We start from the raw sequence: 24,367 nt of genomic DNA, 5'->3' as shown, positions 1-24,367 counted from the left end.
TGATACCTCAACAATATGGCTTTCTAAACAAAATCTGGAGAATTATAACACCAATAGACATGGTAAGGTAGAAGGAGAGAATCTCATAGGGCCACAAGCCTAGACAAACAACTACAGGAAATTAATTACTGCTGAGAGTCAGATAATTAGTCTTCCCCAGATATGAGTTCCCTAATTGGTTATTTAATGCCAATGGTAAGCCCCGAAATCATATACACAAATGCAACAGAGTAAGTTGGTTGAGTGTGTGTGTGTGTGTGTAAAACAATAATAATCAGAGATAAAGAGGTGGTTAATTTGAGAGAGAGTAAGGGGGAGACATATGAGGAGCTGGAGGGAGGGAATATTAGAGATATAGGAGGGAAGAAAGTGAAAGGGAGAATTGTGTAACTATGTTTTAATTAAAATCATAATTTAAAAAGTAATAACACTAAGAAAAAGAAGCTAGTAAAAACATGTCACTAGAAATTCTGAGAAATGTGATGTTACGTGATTTGGTTATAGTGCAATATTGTAAACTGCTCTAATATGATATAGTCATTTAGCATTACCTGTTGATACAATTATGATATATAAGATTCCACCAGGATAAAATGCATACTGTTTATGATAAACATTTATATAAACTGGAGTACATATTAAAATAATAAAAATATAATATAGAAAACCTATAAGCCATGGCATAGTCATATACTATCAATATCAGACACTATATACTATACATAATTATATTGGTATAGTGCACAACTGTTAGCCCAGTAGGTTTGTTGAAATCAACATCATTAACACATAGTGACAAATTGTCTTATGATACTAAAACATCTATGGCGTCACTGAGCAAGTATTTTTCAGCTCCACTATAACTTTATGGGACCAATATACATAAGATCACTGACCAAAATATTGTTATGATAATGATTACTATCTAATGTCCTAATTTTCTTGCCTCTACCTCCCAGGTGCTAGAGTTACAAAAGTGAATCATTATTCTATATTTTAGTATATGATTAAATACAGTAGTTTATTTTTTATATAATAATCTGCTATAAAGATTAGTCTTCCTTCAAAGCATCTCAACAAATAATAAAAATTGTGTTAGTTTGAAAAAAAAATATCCTTATTGATATTAAGCAATGTAGAAATTATATAAGTTCTTTTCTGGTTTATTCTTTAAATATAGAATATGAGTAGAAATTTTATATTGTTCCCAGGGGAGTTAGAAAGATGAAATGACTACTCGGGGAGCATAGGAGCATGATGAGCTACACTCTTCAAAATAATGGCAGTTTCTGCACAGGCTTAATACAGTCTGAATTCTGTTTAATGGGTTAGGGATAAGGGCTGGGAGATTTTGTAGAATATCGTCAATTCATCTTCATTGTGGTACATGCAATGTGGGGAAGTAAAATTGTGTTGTACACATGTGTGTGAGAGCTCTTGCAATCTACTTGTCTTAGAGTCTAAAACTGTGTTTGTTGTAAGTGTGCACGGCCATGTCCTTTAAAGTTTTATTTTTAGTGTGGGGTCCAAAGATTCAAATTCAGATCCTGGTTAGCAAGTACTCTTACTGATGACTGTTACCTAGCCATCACTCAAGCCCTAGATTGTATTTTTTAAGAAATGAAATAATATTAGTCACATATACTTTTGAAAATTTCAATCAGAGAAAATATTAAAAGATAATTATGTGAATATATTTGAAATATAATTCTAAAGTACATAGAGGTACACTATAAATATAAAGGCAATAGAAATCTTAATTTGCCACTGTTTCCTTTCGTATATTTTAAGGCAATAATGTTTAAATATTTGCATTTATGGTAAATTTAGTGAAAATAAGATATAGATCAAATATTTGTGTTGTATTACTTGACCTTAAAGTTATATTCACAAATATAAGAGAATGTATTATGTAAAAAATAATTCAAAATGTCTAAAAGGTTATTATCCAAGAATGTGTAATAATTGGTATTTGTTTTAAAAGCTTCACAGAATTTTATGTTTCTCATTACTTACAGTAAAAGTGTTTCATAATTACTTTATGCAATTTGCTTTAAATTAGAGTTCAGGCCATTTTTAGAGCATAAAAATGAATGGAACATGTCATTGCAATAAAATCATTTTCTAACAAAGGCTAAAATTACCTGCTTTTAATCTTAGATAAAACTCTTAGGATAATGCCTTTCCTTTGACATCTGAGGAAGCAGTAAGCTGTGCTCTAATTCTGTGGAGAATTCGACTGGAGTAAACAATGGCAGCTACCAGTGTCCCCATTCCCAACTATCCCACCTAAAGAAGCATTTTATCTTTCTCCTAAAATTCTGTGGCTGGCATAGCCCTATTACAGCTTTTATCTAATCTTCCTGTTCCTTTTAAATGTCTACAAATAATGGTTTTTTTTTTTTTTTTTTTTTTTTTTTTTTTTTTGGTTTTTGGTTTTTCGAGACAGGGTTTCTCTGTGTAGCTTTGCACCTTTCCTGGAACTTACTTTGGAGACCAGGCTGGCCTTGAACTCACAGAGATCCGCCTGGCTCTGCCTCCCGAGTGCTGGGATTAAAGGCGTGCGCCACCACCGCCCGGCTACAAATAATGTTTTAAAGAACTAAGCTGGTATGTGAGAGCAAAGATGAAGTTTTAAAATATAATGATTTTTTTTTGTATTTTAGCATATGAGTAAAGGAAATCACCCTATGTAGTTTAAAATGGTTTTCTTCTCTAATAACAAGGTAAGAAAACTAAGATATTTTCTGTATTACTCACCTTTGCTAGCTCTTTTGGCTGATTTCTTCTTCCATTGCCTGTTTTTCTGCTCTTCTCTTTCACTAACACTCTATCATCACTGATAGGTCAATGGCAGCAGCCAAGTGAAAAGGAGATTCAATATCTGCCCCCAAGCAGTGTACTGCTGTGGTAAACATTCCTCATAAAAGGAAAAATCTTAACTCTACGCTTCTTGAGGTCGGATCAAGGTAATACGTAAAAATAAACATTTCCAAAAGCTAGTGCTTTTTTTTTTTTTTCTGTTAGAAAGAAGAGGAAAGAGTGAACACAGAAAGGCAGAGGACAGATGGTGGTTGTGGAATGGAGTGACAATTATCAGTTAAACTGAAAAAAGATAATGGACCTGCAAAAATGGCAAATGGTCTGAACAGGCATTTCTTTTTGTCTTTCATTTTTGTTAGTTCTTTGAAAATTCCATGTGATGCATTTTGATCATACTCATGCCTTCCTCACACTCCTCCTGGAAGTACCCCCTTTTCATACTCACCCAACTTTGTGTCTTTCCTTCTTATGTGTTTCATCAAGAGCATCTTGGACATTTGGCCTTCCCTAGAGGTTGATCTACGTAACAGGGGTTGCATGTTTCAAAATAAGCTGACTCTCCCTCATCCAGCAGCTATCCATTGCCTATAGCTCCATAGCAAGGAGTGAGACTTTATGTACACCTCCTCTCTGTATGATCGAACTTTGCCTGTCCTGATGTCACACAGATATGAGGCATGCTGTCTCAACTGCTGTGCATTTATATTGTGTTATTGCTCTTCTAGGTCCAAAAAAATATTCCTTGTCATACACTACCACCTCCTTTTCCTCTCTCTTCTACAATGATCCCTAAGCCTTGAAAGGAGAAAGCATGAAATAGAGGTTCTGTTTATGGTTGATCATTCTACAGTCTCATATTCTCTACACTTGTATCTATTGTGAATCTTTGTGTTAATCACCATTCATCTCAAATTGAAGTTCCTCTAATGAGGGTTGCACCTTTGGTTATAACAATAGTCATTAGGACTTAGTTTAATACCATTAAAACTTAGTTTATTACTTTCAGAGTAATTTTAGCAGGTTATCTCCTAGGGCTTATGAGCTAAAGATAACCATGCCAGGAATTAGTTTTATCTTAGGGAGTAGGCATTAGATCGAACCAGAAAGTGGTTGGTTACTCCTATAGCATTCATGCTTCTATTTCACGGGTAGGCATCTCATGACACTTATGGCTACATCTCATGTAGTCACTGTCGTAGCTCACAGAGTTCACAGTTAGTTAAGACTGGTGATCTTTCTTTCCTCTTGTAGACTTCATAGAACCTTCCAACACTATGAAAGCTAGTCAGTGGAGGGATGAAGCTTCCAGGTTAATATCAGCTTTATATGTTCCATATATATATGGAAGTTTCAGCAGTAGTAGATTTCCATATGAGTTTTTGAAAATGTCTTTAGTGTTATTTACCCTCTTTTCTAAATGCTCATGTACTCTGCTCTACTGTCCCTTATCCCATTAAACACTTTCTGAACCATTATCCCCCTTTAGCTCTTTATATAACCTGGCTCTATATTTTTTGCTTGAAATAGCTCATCACAGTCCTTCATTCATTCTCTGTCTCCTATGTTTATTTCAAATTGAACCTACATATGTGGGAATTCAAGACTAATATTCACTAATGAGAAAAACTTACGGTTGTATTCCTCAGTCTGAGATACTCAGCTCAGAATGTTTCCAGAGCCATCCATTTACCTGTGAGTTTCATTTTTCTTAAAAGCTGAATAATATTTTTTTGTGTGTAAATGTACCACATTTTCATTATCAACCAGTTGATAGACATCAAGTCTATTTTCCATTTCCTAGTTAATGTGAATAAACTTCATCAGTTGATAGACATCAAAGCTACTTTCCATTTCCTAGTTAATGTGAATAAACAGCAGTGAAGATGGATAAGCCAGTATCTCTGTAGTATCCTGACAGTCCTTCAAGCACATGCTCCATGGTATAGATTGTTCACGTGATAAATCTATTTCTAGCTTTTCAGGAATCTCTACACACACACTAATTTCCATAGTGCCTCTATCAGTCTTCCCATCTGCAGTGAATAAGTGTTCCTCCTTTCCCACATCCATGCCACCATATTCTCTCTCTTTCATTCTCCCTCTCTCCCTCTCTCCCCCCTCTCTCTCTTCTTTCTCTTTCGCATATTAGCCTTTCTGATTGGAGTATGATGAAATCTCAAAGTAGTTTTAATTTGTATTTCCCTCATAACTGGGATTTCTGAACTTAAAATTTTTTTCAGCCACCGTATTTCTTTTGATAACTTTATATTTAGCTCCATGTTTCATTTTTAAAAATTGAGTTGTTTTCTTAATGTTTAAGTTTTTGAATTCTTCGTATATTCTACATAATTCTAGACACTCTCTGTTAGATGTACAACTGGTAAACAATTTTCCTATTGTGGCCTGCTCCTTTACTCAAATGATGGTGTACTTTGCTATACAGAAGTTTTTAATTTCATGAGGTCCCATTTCCTAATTCTTTATCTAAATGGCCATGCTTCCTTGGTCCTTTGAATAACCATTTCTTCAAAGACATGTGAGATGTTAATTTGCACAGGAAATATGATCAACATGATTAAACATAAGAAGACTGTGTTTAAAAGTACAATGATATATTCCTCACATGCAACAGAACTGCTATCCAATCTCATAAAATAAGAAGTGTTCAGAGAAATTAAGTATTGTTCACTATTGGCAGACAGGTAGAATGGTATTATTGAGAATAGCATGAGAACTCCTGAAAAAATTAAAAAGAAATGTCCATGTGCTATAGCAATTCCACTTCTATGTATATATCCAAAATGATTGAAAACAAAATGTGCTAAGATGTAAGTGTATACTCCTGTCCTACAGCACAATTGTCAACCATGTCAAAAATACAGGAACTTCCAAACTAATAGTTTCTGAACATTAGGCTACACATAACCATTTCTGATCAGTATTGACTATTCCTGAATGAATAAAAATAATTCAACTGAAATTACAGAGAACAATTTATATGAGAACATCATCATTTTGCTTTTCCCTTCATTTCCCTTTTTATTCCAGAATAAATTAAAGCTAAATATTAGTATATGTAACATTAGTAACATTAGTTATAGGTTGGGGAGAAGATGAGAAGTTTCTATTGGATATCTGCATTCTTTTGTGGTACAGAGCCAGAACTGTTGTGACAGTTATTACTACTCTTGAATCTAAGATCTTTCAGTTTTATGCAGAAATGATTCAGTCTACCAGGTAGATCAATAAGGTCAATATTAAAATATTTAAGAAAAAATCAGATTTAATTATCACTATATTTCCTCTGAAATCCAAAGTCGTTCTTCATTGTCTGTTTGCTAGTATTGGGTATATATTAGTGTGCTCTCTATTTTGTGATAAATGTCATGATCAAAAGCAACTTGGAGAGGAAAGGGTTTATTACATGTCATAGGTTACATTCCATCATCAAGACAAGTCTGGGCACAACCCAGAAGCAAAATCTGAAACAGAAACCATTGAGAAATCCTGCTTACTAGCTTGCTCTCCATGGCTTGTTTAGCCTGGATTCTTATTCAACCCAGGATCCCGTGCCCTGGATTGGCACCGTGAATACTGGGCAGAGCTATCTCATACCAAGCATTAGTCAAGAAAATGCCCCCACAGGCTTGCCTACAGGCAAACCTGATAGAAGCATTTTCTCAGGTGAGGTTCCCTCTTCCTAGATGGCTCTATCTTATGTGTATTGACAAAAGTAATCAGCACACTGTGTAAAATTGCTAATGACATTTCTTTTTTGGAATGTAATCCACTTTTCTCAGGAAAAAGTATCAGAGGGACAAAGCATAAGAAGGGGATTTTCCTGTCATGAAAGCATAAAACTGACCCATGATTTGCCTCAGTCATGCATCTGAAATATAAGGTAACTCAGCAGCTATTTTGTTAGACGACCTTCCTGAGAGCACCTACTATGCAGACACAGCCCACTACCTATATACAGTTTGCCTGGCTCTCTGTGGCTTGCTTCTTCACTTCAGGGGTACTTTCTGTTTTCTCAATGACAGGACAATACGAGCTGAGAACACATTTGTGCATTGAGGCTGAACTCCACCCTTTATGGGAGCATACAGTTTTTCAAGTTGTTCCTTTTTATTTTGGTAGTTTTTCTTTCAACCCTAGGATTATAGTTTTGCAAAAAGAAAAAAATAAAGTACACATTTTGAATGAGTTTGAGATGTAAAATTATCAGGATCTTTTAAATTTATTAACTAATAGTTCTGTTCATAATAAAAGATGCTATGTTTCTAATTGTCCGTGATGAGATTGCCAAGAAGACCCCTGTATGTTAAAACTCAGAGAATTGAAACAAGAAGACCATGCAAAAATTATACTTCATTTCTGTTTTCAATTGCAAATGACTTTCAATTCAGAGGAACAACTTTGATTAAGGCTTTAAGCTTTCCAAAATTGAGATGATATAGACTATTAAAAAGGAAAAGGGGTAAAAACCAAAGGTTTTTAAAGTAACTGAGAACAAATATTTCAGTATTACATTATACCTCTCTCCCTATGTGTTTACCATAGTACCTAATTTTCTATTTCCTAAAAATTGTTTTTAAAATAGTTACACTAAACATTACAACTTCTTAAATTACTGAGTTGTATACTCCCTGTAGCATTCTCTTTTACCTAGGTTTAGTGAAACCATTCTTTTCTTCAGAGTTTATTTTATGCAGTAAAATAATCTATGACATTAAAAACATTTTCATATGTTAAGAGTGAATGGAATGTGTATACACCTATAAATAGCACAATTTGTGAGCAGAGTCTAATTTTGTGAGAATTAGCAATCTATTATATGTCATCTGTATAATGACATCAGTTGTAATCAGATATTTAGTTTCTTGCTTTACAATTCCAATTTTTTATCAAGTGTAAAACTTTGTAGGGAAGTCATTCTTTTTATGATAAGATAGATATATTATTTTATATTATAAGAGAGAGAGAGAGATGATAGATATTATATTCTTACACACTGCTGGCTCATATTAAAACAAGTTATTATATTTTATTTTATTTATTTATTTATTTTTTTTTTTGGTTTTTCGAGACAGGGTTTCTCTGTGTAGCTTTGTGCCTTTCCTGGAACTCACTTGGTAGTCCAGGCTGGCCTCGAACTCACAGAGATCCGCCTGGCTCTGCCTCCCGAGTGCTGGGATTAAAGGCGTGCGCCACCACCGCCCGGCTTTATATTTTATTCTTGTCTTGATATGCTCTTCATGATGTATATGTGCTGTTTGCTCATATTTAAGTGCATATTTCGGAGACATTCATCACATTCATGCCTTTTTGTGTTCACCTTCAACATTTTTTATCATTCCCAATAAAACTATAGTTACAAAACAATCTCCTCATTTCTCAATTTTCTTCTTTGCATGTTATCTTCCAACTTTCATTTTTCTCTGAACAAAAGGTTATGGACATCATTCCATGTGAGGAAATACTTGTAGCAGTGACATGCAGCATTATATATTCAAAATTACATACTTATGAGAGCTTTCAACCTGACCTTATTCTACATCAGCATTTTAATAGCTTGCTTATATAAATGTGTATGCTAACTTTTCAGTGTCCAGAAATATTTTGAATCTCATATACATAATGCATATATATTATTAAAATTATCCTTGGCCAAGCACAATGTCTGGTACACATTATATGACAAAGAATTGTGCATTGAAGGAATTAGTGAATTAGAGAATATTGTCTAGTTGAACTGAAAAACAAAATATAATAGCACATTCTGGAGAAAACCGTTTCTGAGAATTATATCCCATCAATAACTGTAATAAAACCTAAAATTTAAGATTCCACAGTGCACCTTTAAGTGAATGCTACTTCTGAGATATAGTAAAGTTTTCTTTTGCAATTTATGATGAGCTGTCAGAACAGATATCTACATTTTGATAATACCTTATAAATTCAATCTATACACAGATACATTCCACTTTTGCACATATTAATATAATTGTTATAAGAGCACATGTTGACAGAAATTGAATATTCAAACTGTACTTTTGGCATCAAAAGGTTTATTTGCTCACATTAGAACTATTAACAGTAAATTCAAGAACAAAAGTCAAAAGCAAGCTATGTGCAAGATAACATCTTGATGACAAAGTGAAAGATAAATGATGACTTAGGAAGAGGGTGTGCAAGCACACGGACATATCCAGGGGACCTTTGGATGCAAATCTGAATGGAAATGAGGTGGGAGATAGGCAGCAGACTGCTGAGCCTAGCTCAGGTGTTGTTTTACTGGTTGAATGATTATGGCATGCTCTGGACACTCTTGGCTCTTCTGACCACAAGATCAAGTCATTTTTTTGGAGAAAAAGGCCCAAACAGAAGGAGAGGATTGCACAAGTCTCCCATGTTTTATAGAGGAGCAAAAACAAACAAACATAATATAGTTTTCTGAGATCACCACAGCTAAATTAGGAGCTGAGTTGTCTGCCACCTCACTGTGACCAGAGATTGCCACATTGGATGCTATTTCAAATGTCAGTTATCTATGAAGATGGCAAGTGTGGGTGGGAGAGAAAGAGGGAACATTTGACCATCTGCTCTGTGATTAAATAGACCTAAAATTCAAGTAGATAGTATTTGCTACTTTAGCATTTGACAGTCAATAAATGTGTCCACTCTTCCGTGATGCCAAGAGTGAACATTAGTTACTCAACCAAGAAGAGGATTTACATCTATTATTGGCAACTATGGCTTAATAGATATGAAAATTCATCTACCCTTCTTTTTCTCTCCACTACAATAGAATGTCTATTTTGGTGAAATTTTAATGTTTAATTTAATAAAATCTTGACAAATACGTGAAGAGGATTAAAGGGAAACATGCATTATAAAAAGAACGCAAAATTGGGATGACTAAAGAACAAAGAGATCAGATGAACATTTCATTTAACTACCTTCAACACTATGAAAGGCCACTGCCAATGGCCCATAAAGGACAAGCTAGGTCTTGAGCATACTTTAGGTCTAGAGTTTTATTTTCTAAATCCCAAAGCCCAGTCTTTCAAACCTAGTCTTTGGTGTCTCTTTACTTAAGGCTTGTTTTTAACACTTCTAAAGGTAGAAAATATAGCAAAGACTACCTTTCTTGCTGTTTTTTGGTAAGCATATAAAAATATGAGAAATATAGTAGCAGTCATCCATGAAGAACAGTTGCTTAATAATTTAACCTAATAACATCATTAGATAGTTATAATATTTTGACATTTCGGGTCACATCAATATTCCCCTTTTAAAAAACTGAATCATTAAAACAAGCTCATATGGGTCAACATGCCTCAGAGTGAGACTATGTGACTTGCTTTTGACATTAATTGCAGACGTATTTCCTGCAATGGTGATTGGCACGAGTTTGTATACAGTGACCATAAGGGTTTGTGAGCTTTTTCTAACAGTTTTCAGTTCCTTCTCCTCCACAAGACTCTGTTTGAAGTACCTGCTTTAGAATGGGGTGCTGGCAGTCCACAAACCTTTTCTCATTTCCATCTTACATGGAGTTCTCTCTTCAGTGAGTTTATTCCTGGAGTTTGAGTGATTAAACTTGCTTTCTCTCAAATAAAAACAGGTGATGTTGATGAGCTCAGTGTTCCAGGAACTTGTTTCATCTCCACCAATTTCTTTGGAAATGCACATTATATTGCTTTAGTTGACTGTAGATTTGAGCCATAACTTTACAAAAAGTTATAAATATTTCGTTCTCTTTTATGAGTCTATTATAAGCATAGTAGCTTAACATTTATCATACACAAACCAGTATTATGAATAAAATATTTGAATTGCCATGTTGATGATTTAAAGATCAATGTAAGTACATTTTAGTTTAACATGAAAAGTAGCTAGCTCTAGTTGTTTCTAAAAATTGAAACACAGGTGACCTGAGCAGAAAGGAAACTATCCAGTCACACTTAAATTTTTGACAAATATTTGTGCCATGCTCTGATCTATAAGTAAAATGGTCATGAAACCATATTACAATTCAGGAAACATACACGTAAAGTGAGAAATAAGCTGATGTGTCAAGGTTTTTGACATCCTGGTTAACTGGGCAAACTGCATGTTTAAAAATGTCCAAGCCTTTACTAAACGTTTTTCTATACCCATTAGTTGTCTGCACTCTCTGCAAGCCTTTAATGGCTCCAAGATTCCCAGCTAAAGACACCAAATTGATGTCTACTTAATCACAAGCTATCATTATTGTCATCCCCCAGGTATTAATTCATGAGTTTCTTTTGGTAGAAATAACAGTGCTGTTTGTGATAATATTTATTCAAAGATCCTTTGCAGTTATTTTAACTGTCAGAGGCCCACTTCTGATGTAGAGCACCAGTTACCTATCATGATGTATTTACTTCTCTCAACTCCTAGAAATACATCTGTGTTATTGGAATTTAAATGAGTACTTCAGAAGAATCCTCTGAGCCCCAAACCACTTTCTTCATTGCCTCAGTTTTCACTCCTCATTTGTGAGGATGTAATTAAAAGTATGACACATTTCTCTTCAACTTCAAGTATCAAAATATTGTGTCACAGATAAAATCCAGTTTTAGAGATTAAAACAAAATAATCTAGGGTTTCTATTCAACCAAAAACAGGCTTTTCAAGCACTGATGTTAAAACACTTAGGTAAAAACTGCAATAATAAGCAATAAAACCAGTAATAGTAACTAATGCCCTAATCTGCCTCCAATACATGTTAAGTGAACTAAATACTGTCAGACACAGAAAAGCTAGCCCCTGCCCATTCATCTTGGAAAACATTGAAAAGATTATATTCAGTGTCTTCAAATCTTTGTTAAAAGCTAAATACTTAATTAATTAATTAATTAATTTGAGCATCTAATGTTTCCTGAAAAATGAATCGGGAAAACACAACAGAAAAGAGTTCCAATTTTAAATGTGTCTTTAAATTAAATCTTGAAAAACATTTACTATGTAAGAAACTGAACTAAATATAAAACTGGTTGCTACAGTTGTACATAGTTTAATTATTGTGCGGATTGTTCCATGGAGTTTCTGAGTTGAGAAATATTTCCTTTTTTAGTAGTAACGTTGAATAATGTTGGAAAAATCCTATGACACTATAAATGCTAACTCAATACTCTAGTTGCTATATTTCCCTAAATGCTTATTAACTATAATCTTGTTATTATTTCTTGATAATGTTATCTATATAAATTGTGGTTTGATATCATTTAAATCTTCAAACTAAACGTGTTGTTATATCTGGACCTTCTTTGCTTAAAATGTTATGATTGAATAAATAGCATAGATATTTTAAGTACTTATGTGTCATTTAACCATAAATTAAAGCAGATATGAAATGTTTATATTGACCAAGAAATGTAAAGAACACGAAAGGTCTGTGATTTCTCTTTTCTACTGGTAGAGTGAGTGGGCCTTTTTTTCAAACACAAAAATGGCATATTGCAACTCCCCAGCATCTCTTCTGGGAATCCAAGTTTTCTAAAAATGAACACTGCTGATTGGATTCTATGTAAATTTCCAACATTTGCTATTCTATTTTAATAGCTGAATACATCGGAGGACTACATCCATCGCATCACCAGTGTAGGTAAGAAATTCATTTGGCTAGGGGAGACTCTGAAGATTATCCTTTTTATGTAGCAAATGCACAAAGGGAACTGCAGTGTGTAACTAGCAAGATAAAACCACTTAGTGATATGAGCTTCTGAATTACATTTGATAAAGGTGTTTTAATTTCAATTCCAAATAAATCCTGCATCACGATCTCACTCTTTAATCCAAAGTAGGGCTATTATAAGGAATCTGGCATAGATGAAACATTCAGGGTTGCCAGGATACCATCGTAGGTGGCTGACCAGGGCAGCTGACAGTACTTGGTTAAGCTCCTGGTTTGCTACAGTAGAAATCCTGCTCATCCAGAAGACTCACTAAATTCAGTAATAGAATGATAGTATCTCTTCCTGCCCAGTACTGTGCTATGATTGTTAACTGTTTCCTCCTAAGTGTCAACCATTGTTGCTGCAACACCAACTGCTGAAAATCTATCTGATTTAAATAATAGCTTTTCCTTTTTTGTTTCAGGAAATAATGCAAGCTCTATCTAATAGTCACTTTGTTTTATTTTAACTCCATTGCAACATGAAGCAACTGATTCTGGTGTAGAAACTTACCTTCTTTATTGACATGGTTCTTATAATGCTCCAGGAGAGTGATAGTATACTAAATTAACATTTCCTACTTTTTCTGCATTCTTTGTACATTCATGAGTAACAAAATAGGTCTTATTCACTGTTTATAAATGCATGTGTGAGAATATATTTAATTGCACCAATAATAATATTTATTATAAATATATGGAAATAATTATATATTAAGTATACATGTGTGTCTTACTTATTTCTCTGTTGCTATGATAAAATATTATGACCAAAGTCATCTAAAGAAAAAATGAGTATATTTGGGCCTATGGTTCCAGAGGAGGAACCCATAATTCTGTAAAGGCAAGGCAGCAAGCAGCAGTCATACATACTGAGCAGGAAGCTGAGAAAACACATCCTCAAACACAAGCATGAAGCAAATAGAGCAGGCTGGGGCACTTAACTCACAATTCCCACTCACAGTGATTTGCTTTCTTCAACAAGGCTCCACAATCTCTAAAAACATTGTTACCAATTGGAGATCAAGTGTTCAAATGCTTAAACCTGTGGGGGGATGTTTCAGATCCCAACAATAACAAACTATATAGGTGCATGTTAACATAAAATATTTACATATATGTGTACATATTTCTGGTATAATATATATGCATATATTTCTGCATATATTGTATAATATTCAGTATATATGTGATTTTAATTTGTAGCATAATTTTGAAAATGGTTGCTATTGCCTAGTTTAAGCATGCATGTAAGCATGCAATATGAAACAAGATAAAGTTTCTTATCTCCTTAAGTATACATCCCAATAGTGGCAGTCTACACTAAGTATGTGCTATTTTATTGCTGCTTAATAATTTAACACAATTATATGATCTTAAACATACCTGCATGCTGTTAATATTTTCAAAATGATATATATAAGATTAAGGTAAGATCTCCTTTTATACAAATTGAACAATGAAATCAAAAGTCATTCCTCATATCACTTTAGCCTTTTATTCTCACTGATTGCTATTTACTCTGACTGCCTCCTTATGCTTGTGATTATACTGAGCCAACCTGGATAATCCAGGATAATCTTACCTCTAGTCTAAACACATCTGCACAATCTTTATCATATAGTGGCAGAGATGAGAGTTATTTAGGACATGTGCCCATGACCGTTTTATTAAACTCTCAATAGTAAAAAGCAAATTATAAATCACAGTGCATGTTCATGGTGTTTCAGATAATAGAGAAATGTCAGGATGAGAAACACAGAGGGACAATGGCTAGGAAAGTCAATATGATAAAAAAATGTGAAAAGAAATGCCAAGAACACAAAATAATGGGGGAAAAGTCTCAGGCCTTAAGTTCGGCAGAACACATGGAGGTCCTTGGAGAGAAACAAGGTTAGCATCAAGAATGAGTTGGAAGAACATACTAAGAAATTAATCCAGATAACCCAGAGGAAATAGTAGTGCTGTATGTGTGGAAGTATGAACAATCAGATGAACTCCCCATGTAGTGACTTGGTATATGGTTCATAACGATTGTCAAATTTATACAACCTAGAGTCATCTGGGACAAGTTTCCGTGAGGAGTTTTTTAAGAGTAGGTCTATGGGGCAGTATCTTGAATATATTGAAGTGGGAAGATGTACATATACCATTTCCTAGGCAGGGGCTCCTGAACTGGGCAAGAGTGTAATGAGCGAGTTGAATACAGGAGTACATGTGCTAATTCATTGCTTTCTGTACTTGACTGTGCATGAAATGTGATTAGTTTATAGAAGATCCCGTTGCCTTGATTTAATGGAAATGTAGGGTTGTAACCAGGAATTATGAGTCAAATAAACCCTTTCTCACTTAAGTTGCTTTTAAAAGAGGATTTTATTAAAGCAACAGGAACTGACACTGTGATCCATGGGTAATCTTTCATTCAATGATATTTGTGGTCATTGGCCTTGTGATGAAGACTAATAAATGAGTATGGTATGAGCTCTCATTTAGTTGTGTGTGGGAGAACACTTTCCTAAAATGATATACCCTACTTTTATTGTTGTCAAATCAGCCACCAGTCTATCTATATGGACAGAAACAGAGAAAGAGGAAAATTGCATACATTGAGATAATTTCTATCAGAAAAACAAGAAATGTGAGGTAAGTAAATATTCAGAACAGAGAATTCAGTACTGATGCAAAGTTATAACTTGGAAAAGTATAACAGTCCATATTGTATGAAAGTATTTCAGCTAATTCTCCAGACACTGAAAATCTGTGCAGCAGGTGGGCACAGAAAGCTGAAAGAAACTTAGATGTTGGCTGATGTCTCCCTTTACAATATACAAGTTAAAATGATTTTTTTTTACTCCAGTCCTCACCATTTACCATCAATTAGCAATACTATTTGAATTTTTTACTAAATATATTCAAATTCATTCTTTTTCTTTTGATACCAATATCTGATTATACACCATTATATTTCCTATACTACCTATGTCCCTCCATAATCTATTGCATTATTCATACTTTTTGTTACTATGATAAAAACAATTACTATGACATAAATAATTTTAGGAACAAATCATTAGTGCATACTTGCATAAATTCCATTCCAACCTGGTAAGGAGTTATAACAGGGTAGATCACATCATGATATGAAACAAGCAAAGAGAAAATGCATGATGTATCTAAATTCTTCCTTCTACTTTTATTCTACCCAGGTCTTCATGCTGCTGAGTTATATAGCAACCCACATTCAGGGCAAGTTTTCCCATCTTACTTAATTCTCTCTATAAACTCCTTTACAGACACAATTTAAAGTGTGTTTTAGTAATGTAGGTGTATTTCAATCAAGGAAGAACTAGAAATGTGCTTTAGTTAGGTAAGTATTCTTCAATCCATTCAAATTGGCATTCAATATTGGTTATTACAGCCCACCCCTTGTTGACTTGACCCTCCTTGCAAACACCTCCTTATGACAACATATTAAAGTGTTATTTCAGCTGCTACAATAATGAGTGACCTCTCCTGGCTCCCCTATCACAATTTCAAGCATCACAATTCTTATGCTTGATACATGTAACAAAAATATCTCATCTTTAAAACTGTTATTTTCACAACTTCAATTAAGAATTATGAGTCATCATTCAGATCTCAATTCAAATATCACCTTCTCAAAGAATCCTTCTTCAGAAATGTCAAAACTCTGATGTGTGTCTCCATATTTATGTTTCATTGTCATTTTCACAATTGATGAATATCCTATATGCCTTACTATTTTCTGCCACAAACTATAAAATCATTGAGTATAATAACCAAATAAAATTAATTATTGTCCCTGAGATTTTTATATGCCAGGAGAACAATAAGGACTACTAATTTTATATAATAACATATTTACAACTTCTAACACTGTGGTTTGACATGTTAGATACTAATAAAACAGTTGTTTTATATTTTTTTATTAAAAGAATAAAATAATGAATCCAAATGTCTGATCTATAACAAAGTAAACCATTAAATCTGTATCTAAACATTGAAAATGCGTTTGGGCATTATTGACTGTTTTTTTCCTGGTCTCCAGTTCTTCCTCAACTTCCATTTCAAAAATGAGGATATGTATTCATATTATTGTCTTCACATCTTCTGTAGTATAGAGAGTTGTATGGAAATATTTGCCCAAGACTGGTATTTATATTGAGGATATTCTGGTCTTCTGAGATGGATTATGTATAAAAAACAAATCATAGTGATGCTAAAGTCTGACATGACTTCAAAATACAGAAGACTTTTACTTACTGTCGTGTCACAGAGTTTTAAATAAAGTAGGTTAAGCTATTTAAAGTTCTAAAAGAATACAGAGGAATAAAAGAAATTATCAACATGCAAAATAAATGACAGCTTAATTTTTGATTTATACATTCACTTACAATCATAATCCTTTATATACAAAGTACTATAGACAGAAATATCCATGTCAAACACTAAGCTGATTAAGAATCCCAAATACACATTTAGTAGTAAATATTATACCCAGTCACCAACTGAGATAAGGAGCCCACTAATATGTTGGCCTCAACTTGAGTTTGCCATTTAAATACAGGGCTGCATAATTCAACCCCAATTCCCAGTCTCTATTCGAAGTTTAGAAATCACCTAGACTCCAAATATCAGCTTGGGTCTTCCAAAAAGGTCAAGTAGTCAAGTCAGCATATACCCTCTGAGTCTCCATTAAGTTCCCCTTTAAAACCATCATTACTTAGGTAACACTCACAGTCAACAAAGCTATCTCAGTTGGTTCCTTGCTGCTCATATCTCTTTTGTTTTCTCCTTTCTTTTTTTTCTATGTACCCTTCTACTTTTCTTTGACTTCTCTGATAGGATACAGGATGCATGCACTATATTAAGAAATTTTATCTATGACTCAAACTCTGGAGAGATGAGAGTGTTCTGTGTTAATTGAGAGCATATCACTACCCTTCTCCAGTCTATCATTAACCCAAACTCACATCCTGCTCCTCCACAGACATCTTTTCTCCTTCTATGTAAGTTCCCCCTTCTCTACTCTTAATCTAACAACCTAATATCAATTGTGTGACCCACCATGATTTATTTCCTTTTTCTCATTTATTTTTTCCACTAATATGCACAATATTAATATATTAGTATATAAAATACAACTGTTGGTATTTAAAAAAATGACTGTTCTTTCTAATGATATTCTACTATACCCATAGATTAGTGTCTTACTCAGCCATTATTGTAGAAACTTCCTCCTGTAGGATATGGGAACCAATACAAAAATTCACAACTGGATGTGTAGAGAGTGAGAGACCTTGGAACACCCAGTCTAAATGGGATGTTTTCATTAAAGCCTTCCCCTCAGGGTCCGGGAACCATGAGACAGAAAAAATGTAAAAGCCAGAGGGGATCGATGACACCCAGGAAACAGTGTCTTCCAGACACAGCAGGACTGACACACATATGAACTCAGAGACTGTGCCAGCATACACAGGATCCAAACCACATGGGGTTGGTGCACCGAGATGAGGGAAAAAGACATAAGTGCCCATTCCTACCCATGAAACTACCCCTAAGTGACAAGTGCTCACAAAGGAAAAATTAGTTTTTCCAAGGAAGTCTCATTCTGAACATTTATGCCCCAAATACAAGGGCACATACATATGTAAAAGAACATTACTAAAGTTTAAATCACACATCAAACCCCACACCCTAGTAGTACCATGGAGCCAGGTATAGGGGTTAAAGCCTGAGAGAGATCAGAGGAAATAGGGAAAGCCACAGCTAACCTTACCTCACCAACTCTGCAGCTTCCAAAAGCAAGTTATTTCCTGTTTACCCATGCCTATATGCCTTGCTGTTCTGCCATCTGATTTGCTCTCTCTGTTCAGCTATATCACTTCCTCTTCTTGTCCAGCTCTGTTAATTCCTGTCTGTCTGTATAGACCTCCAGACCTCCATTGTAGCATGAATCTTAGAGAGTCCTATTAATAAAATCAAACCCGGGGCCAGTTGTTGGGGTGAAATGCTGAATGGTCAGAGAGACAGAACAAGCCACAGCTATCTTCACCTGGCCAACTTCTTAGCTGGTCTTGTTTCCTCAGACTGGAAGCTTCTGTGTCCTCATCCTAATTGCTCTCAGCTGAACTGTTGCTTGAAAGCCTGACGCTTAACCAGCTAAAAGCTTAACCAGACAAATGCTCCTAGTTTCTTGTCCTCATGCCTTATAAACCTTTCTGTTTTCTACCACCACTCCCTGGGATTAAAGGCTGATTTCTGGGATTAAAGGCGTGAGTCACCATGCCTGGCTGTTTCCAATGCGGCCTTGAACTCACAGAGGTCCAGAGGGATTTCTGTCTCTGGAATGCTAGGATTAAAGGCATGTGTTAACATTTTCTAGCCTAAGTATCTTGTGGCTTTTCTGTTCTCTGACCCCAGATAAGTTTATTAAGGTACACAATATTTTGGGGAACACAATACCACCACACTCCATGGTTAACTAGTGTTGGAATTGAAGGCATGTGCCATAACACCTGGCTGTTTCCAGTGTGGCCTTGAACTCACAGAGATCCAGACAGATCCCTGGCTGCCAAGTGATAGGATTAAAGACTTGTGCTACCATTGCCTGACTTCTTTGTTTACTTATAATGGCTTGATTTTTCCTTTGATCTCCAGGCAATTTATTTATTTATTAAAGCACAAATAAAATATCATCACACACCTACTCCAACAAGGCCAAACCTCCTAATAGAGCCATAGTGCCACCCCCTAGAACCTATGAGGGCCATTTTCATTCAAATCACTAAAACAACCAAATATTATTCATGGATAGAAGAATGAAATTTATAAGAAAATGAATGGATCCAGAAAATACACTGAGTAATGTAATCCAGGCCCAGAAAGACAGTCACTTCATTTCAGTGACTGGTGATTTTAAAATTAAAATATTTTACTCTATTTTTATGATGTCTAACTTAAAAAATGACAGTTTGAATACAATTTTTTGATTGCTAGTTTATGTTTTAATTTGCTATGCATTGAATAACTCTTTAAAAATATACTTTTTCATATGTGTTATGGTGTGCATGTGCAAACTAAAGGATGACTTGTGGGAGTGTTTCTCTCTTTCCACAATGCAATGTTGATCAAACTCCGGTTGTGAAGCTTTGCAGCAAGTGCCTATACCAACACGTTCACCAGTCCCACTTGAATTTCTTAAAGAAACAGATACCTGCTTTTAATTTGATTTATAGTATAGAATAACTTTGCTATTGAACGTAGATTTTAGAATTAAAGTTTCTCATATATATCTTTAAGGTTTTCAATGACATCATAAGGTAGTGGTTAGTAGCTCTTATCACTTAATTTTTAAAAATACAAGTAACTGGCTAATGCTCTTTATATACAAAGGTGAGGATCTGATTTGCTATGAGTTGATTTGGATGCACTTTTAATATACATTATTAAAAATACTGTCTTTCCTCTTATGCCAAATTAGCATATAACAGCATTTAATAATGTTGAATACTTAATTGTAAAACATACTAGGTAAGATAATAATTAATATGTAAAGTTCAGGATGAGAAGATACTGCCATGTCAATGTATACAAATTAAAGTCAGTGAAAAGCAGAAACTTGGTGTGTGTGGAGTAGGATGTTCTAAGGCTCAAAAAAGAAAACCAGAGGACTTGAACTCTGATGCAGCATGAGATACTATTCCTAGAATATCTGAATGTATCATTTGATTTTTTTAATTTGCATAAGTTTAACTGACATTGATTTTTATGAGGTATCTTCATGTCTAAGATGTTAGGAGTAATAGCAGCTATTTTTTTTTTTTTTGGATTTTTCAAGACAGGTTTTCTCTGTTGTTTTGGTGCCTGTCCTGGATCTTGCTCTGTAGACCAGGCTGGCCTCAAACTTACAGAGATTCGCCTAGCTCTGTCGGCTAATAGCACCTAATTATATAATCAAAAATTCTGCTTCAGAAGTGCTAAGGAAGCACTGTCTCACTATATATAAAAGCTACAGGTAGTAGAGTATGGGTGCAAATCCAAGTGATTATTATTACATGAAAGTAATATGGTGTGTGTTCAGTGCATTAAGAGCCAGAGGGGATGGAAGACACCAAGAGAACAAGTCCTTCTAAATCAACTGAGCAAAGCTCATATGACCTCAAAGAATCTGAAGCAGCAAGCACAAGGCCTGAATGGGTCTTTCAGCATATATATATATATATATATATATATATATATATATATATATATATATATATATATATATATATTACAGTTTTCAGTTTAGTATTTTTATGGGACTCGAGTGTGTGAAGGCATGACTCTCTGATTCTTGTGCCTTCTCTTGGGCTCATTTCCTTCTGTTGAATTACATTGTCCAATTTTATCTTGTGATATTTTGTTTTGCTATGCTTTGTGTTATCTCTTAGAAACCTATTCTTTTCTAATGAGAGACAGAGAGGGAGTGGATCTGGATGGTAGGGCATGTGGAGAAGAATTGGGAGGAATAGAGGGAGGGGAAACTGTCATCAGGATATATTATATGAGAAAGGAATCTTTTTTCAATAAAAGGGGAAAAATAAAATAAAATATGTTCTAGCCTGTCTGTGGTGGCACAAGCCTTAAATCACAACACTCAGAGGCAAAGGCAGGCAGATCTCTGTGAGTTTGAGGCCACCCTGGTCTACAGAGTAAGTTGCAGGACAGCTAGTGCTACACAAAGAAACCTTATCTCAAAACAAAGCAAAACAAAAATAAAACAAAACAAAAGAAGGGGCTAGAGAGATGGCTCAGAGGTTAAGAGTGCCGGCTCCTCTTCCTGAGGTACTGAGTTCAATTCCCAGCAACCATATGGTGGCTCACAACCATCTATAATGAGATCTGTTGCCCTCTTCTGGCATGCAGGCCTACATGTAGGCAGAGCACTGTATACTAAATAAGTAAAATCTTTAAAGAAAAAAATACATTTTATATTAAAAAAAGAATACCCCAAACAAGAAGATGCTGCAAAAAAGATGGAATTCTACTCATTGACTCATTCAGATTACTTTCCTTCCTTCCTTCCTCTTCTTTCCTTCCTTCCTCCCTTCCTTCCTTCCTTCCTTTCCTTCTTTCTACCAAATCTTAACTATTCATAAAACAAAAACAATGAACAAATAAATAACCCAGAAGATAAACTCAGTCAATTTTCATATCCAGACTCTCTCTGGTCATAGAGTGTGTCTTCCAGTTTGTGGAGAAGTCATGCTATGAACAGACTTGCAGAAGTTAAGTGTTTGACTGGAGAAGTATTCCTATAGCAAACATGATTGGATGATGGCTGACCTCTGCTTTAGTTTTGTGTCCTGCACTTTCCTTCTCAATTCACTATTTATTCATGGAAACATTGCTAAAATTTTCATGTATTATTAAGATTAGATGTTGAAATAAACTCATGTGCTAATGTCCATGTGAGTTGATATGCCAGTATTTTCATTTTCCAGTTTATGAATCTTAGGCAATAGTTGCATTTCAGCTTCAGATGCTATAGGATAGCGATTTTGAACTTTAATTATTTTTTAACGTTAGAAAACAATCAAAAGAACTGTAGAGCAGATAGTTATAGATTCTCAGTTTGCAAATTGACTTACTGCTTTATATGTGTTCTTAATGAGTGATAACATTTGTTGTTATTTATCCTAAAGAATTAGCAATTTATATATCTTAGTGTAAGTCTTAATAAGCAAGTTTATTCAATGATTGGAATCAAATAAAACCAAACCTCAATGTGGCATTTATGGTTCTTCCTTCCACTTTCCTTGTAAAAAGCATATTTCTTCCTTTATTTGTTGAAATTCTGACTCTTCTTGCCTTGTTTCTATAATTGGGTCCACAACCCCTGGGTAGTTCAATGTGGGAGGAAAATTGAATTTTTACACATCATGTGCTGGTGTAAGTGCAAACTCCAAAGCCCAATTCTCAGAGTAGACACTCTAGTAATTGTGGAGCACAGCAGTTCAGACTTATCAAAGCAACACTTGCAGTGTGATTGAATGTGTTAATTTGAATTGTATTCTTATTATTTTTTGCTTTTTTATTAAATTTCATGTATCCCTGTTGTTGTACAAAAGTTATTTGCAACTCAGTTATCTGTAAGACACATATTTGAAACATTCATTTGACCCCTAAAACTAAATCATCTTATTTAGTAATATAATAACATTTAATATATTCAGAGCATTTAACTGTGTTTCACTCACTAACCACTAAATCAATGTTAGTAGACATTTGGTATCATTTTTAATAAGTAGTTAACAGGTTGTGTGTCATTTACATATGAATAAATATTAATCTTCTTTTAGTAAATTTCCCAACAGGTAATAGATATTATAAAATTTGAAAATAAAATTTGAAGAGAAAATAAATTACTTCATTGATTTATTTAATAAAACAATGCTATATTATGTTATTAATTAATTTTAATAATATGATTTTTATTAATTCATTGAGAGTATCGTATAACTTAACCTGATCAAATCATCTTCTACTCTTCCCAGCTCCATTCCATCCCTCATCCTCTAAACCTTGTAATTTGTGTCTTCATTTTTCTCTGTCTTTCTGACTCTCTGTCTCTCTCTTTCTTTCTCTGTGAGGAGACTATCATGTAGCATGCTCCCTAGTCCTCTGGCTCTGACAATCTTTCACTTCTCTTCTTCAATGTTCCCTGAGCCTTAGTCATATGTTTTTCTTTTTACTGATGCAAATATATAAATAAGGATTGGGCACCTAGTTTTGTCTTTCTGTAATGATCTCCAGCTCCCACAAACAAACAAACAAACAAACAAACAATACAAAAGATTCTTTCTTGAGAAGTGAGAGCTACAATTACCTGTGAATATATTGGTAAGTATTTGGAATGAAGTTAGAAAGAAATTATTCTGTTTATCAAAGTAGTAAGTTGTCCTGTAAGTTTCATAGCCCCATTAGGCATGAAAAATTGGGTGGGTTTAAAGTGCCAAGCAGGAATACTTTCCTATTCAGCAAGCCTTAAGTCCAATTATCTGACTGATGATTTGCTTCAGGATATATATGGTATTATTTCACCTTTCAGAATAGCTTACCATACTGGTTACTGCCATGATTCATAGGTTATATGGTTGTATCAGACTATTTGTTGTTTTCCTCACTTGGAATCTTGCATAGCAGCTTTGGATATTACGACAGTCAGAACTCAGTGAGGAGGCTTCTATGTCAAATTCGGTTTAGTTCCAGACCCTATGCCTGAAGTATGTTCTGTCTTCTGCAGTAAGGTCTGACATTATTAACTACATGGCACAAAGGGCAAAGTCAAAAGCTTGTTTGGTTTTGGGGGATTCTTGGACTTCCCTTACCAATAACTAAAAAGGAATTTCCCCATGCCTGGTGTGGATTTGGGTTTGTTATGATTTTTGAAGGGAGCATTGTTACCCCAAGTGGTGCATTGTCAGTTAAACTATGTGTGTGTGTGTACATATATAACTATATATTTAAACATTAAACTATATATATATATATATATATATTATGTAATCTTTAGTAAACATAAAATATGTTTTCTTATGCCTTTTCAAACATCCTTGTTGTTATTCATCCCTCTTACTTTCCTCTCCATGTATTGCACTCTTCCCTCCTTCTCAGGAAAATATTCCCACTTGTTTTTTTCACATTTTCCTCTTCATAACAGCTGTGTCCCTATTAATTCATCTCAGGGTTCCTGTTTGCCCTTTTCTGCTGTGGTCCCCTTTTACTCTTTTGGTATCCACAAATACTTTTGATGTATTTAGGTTATTCAAAAAG

This window comes from Peromyscus eremicus, chromosome 4 (genome assembly GCF_949786415.1).
Source record: "Peromyscus eremicus chromosome 4, PerEre_H2_v1, whole genome shotgun sequence".
In the NCBI taxonomy this organism is placed as follows: Eukaryota; Metazoa; Chordata; class Mammalia; order Rodentia; family Cricetidae; genus Peromyscus; species Peromyscus eremicus.
Note: the sequence above shows the minus strand (reverse complement) of the source record.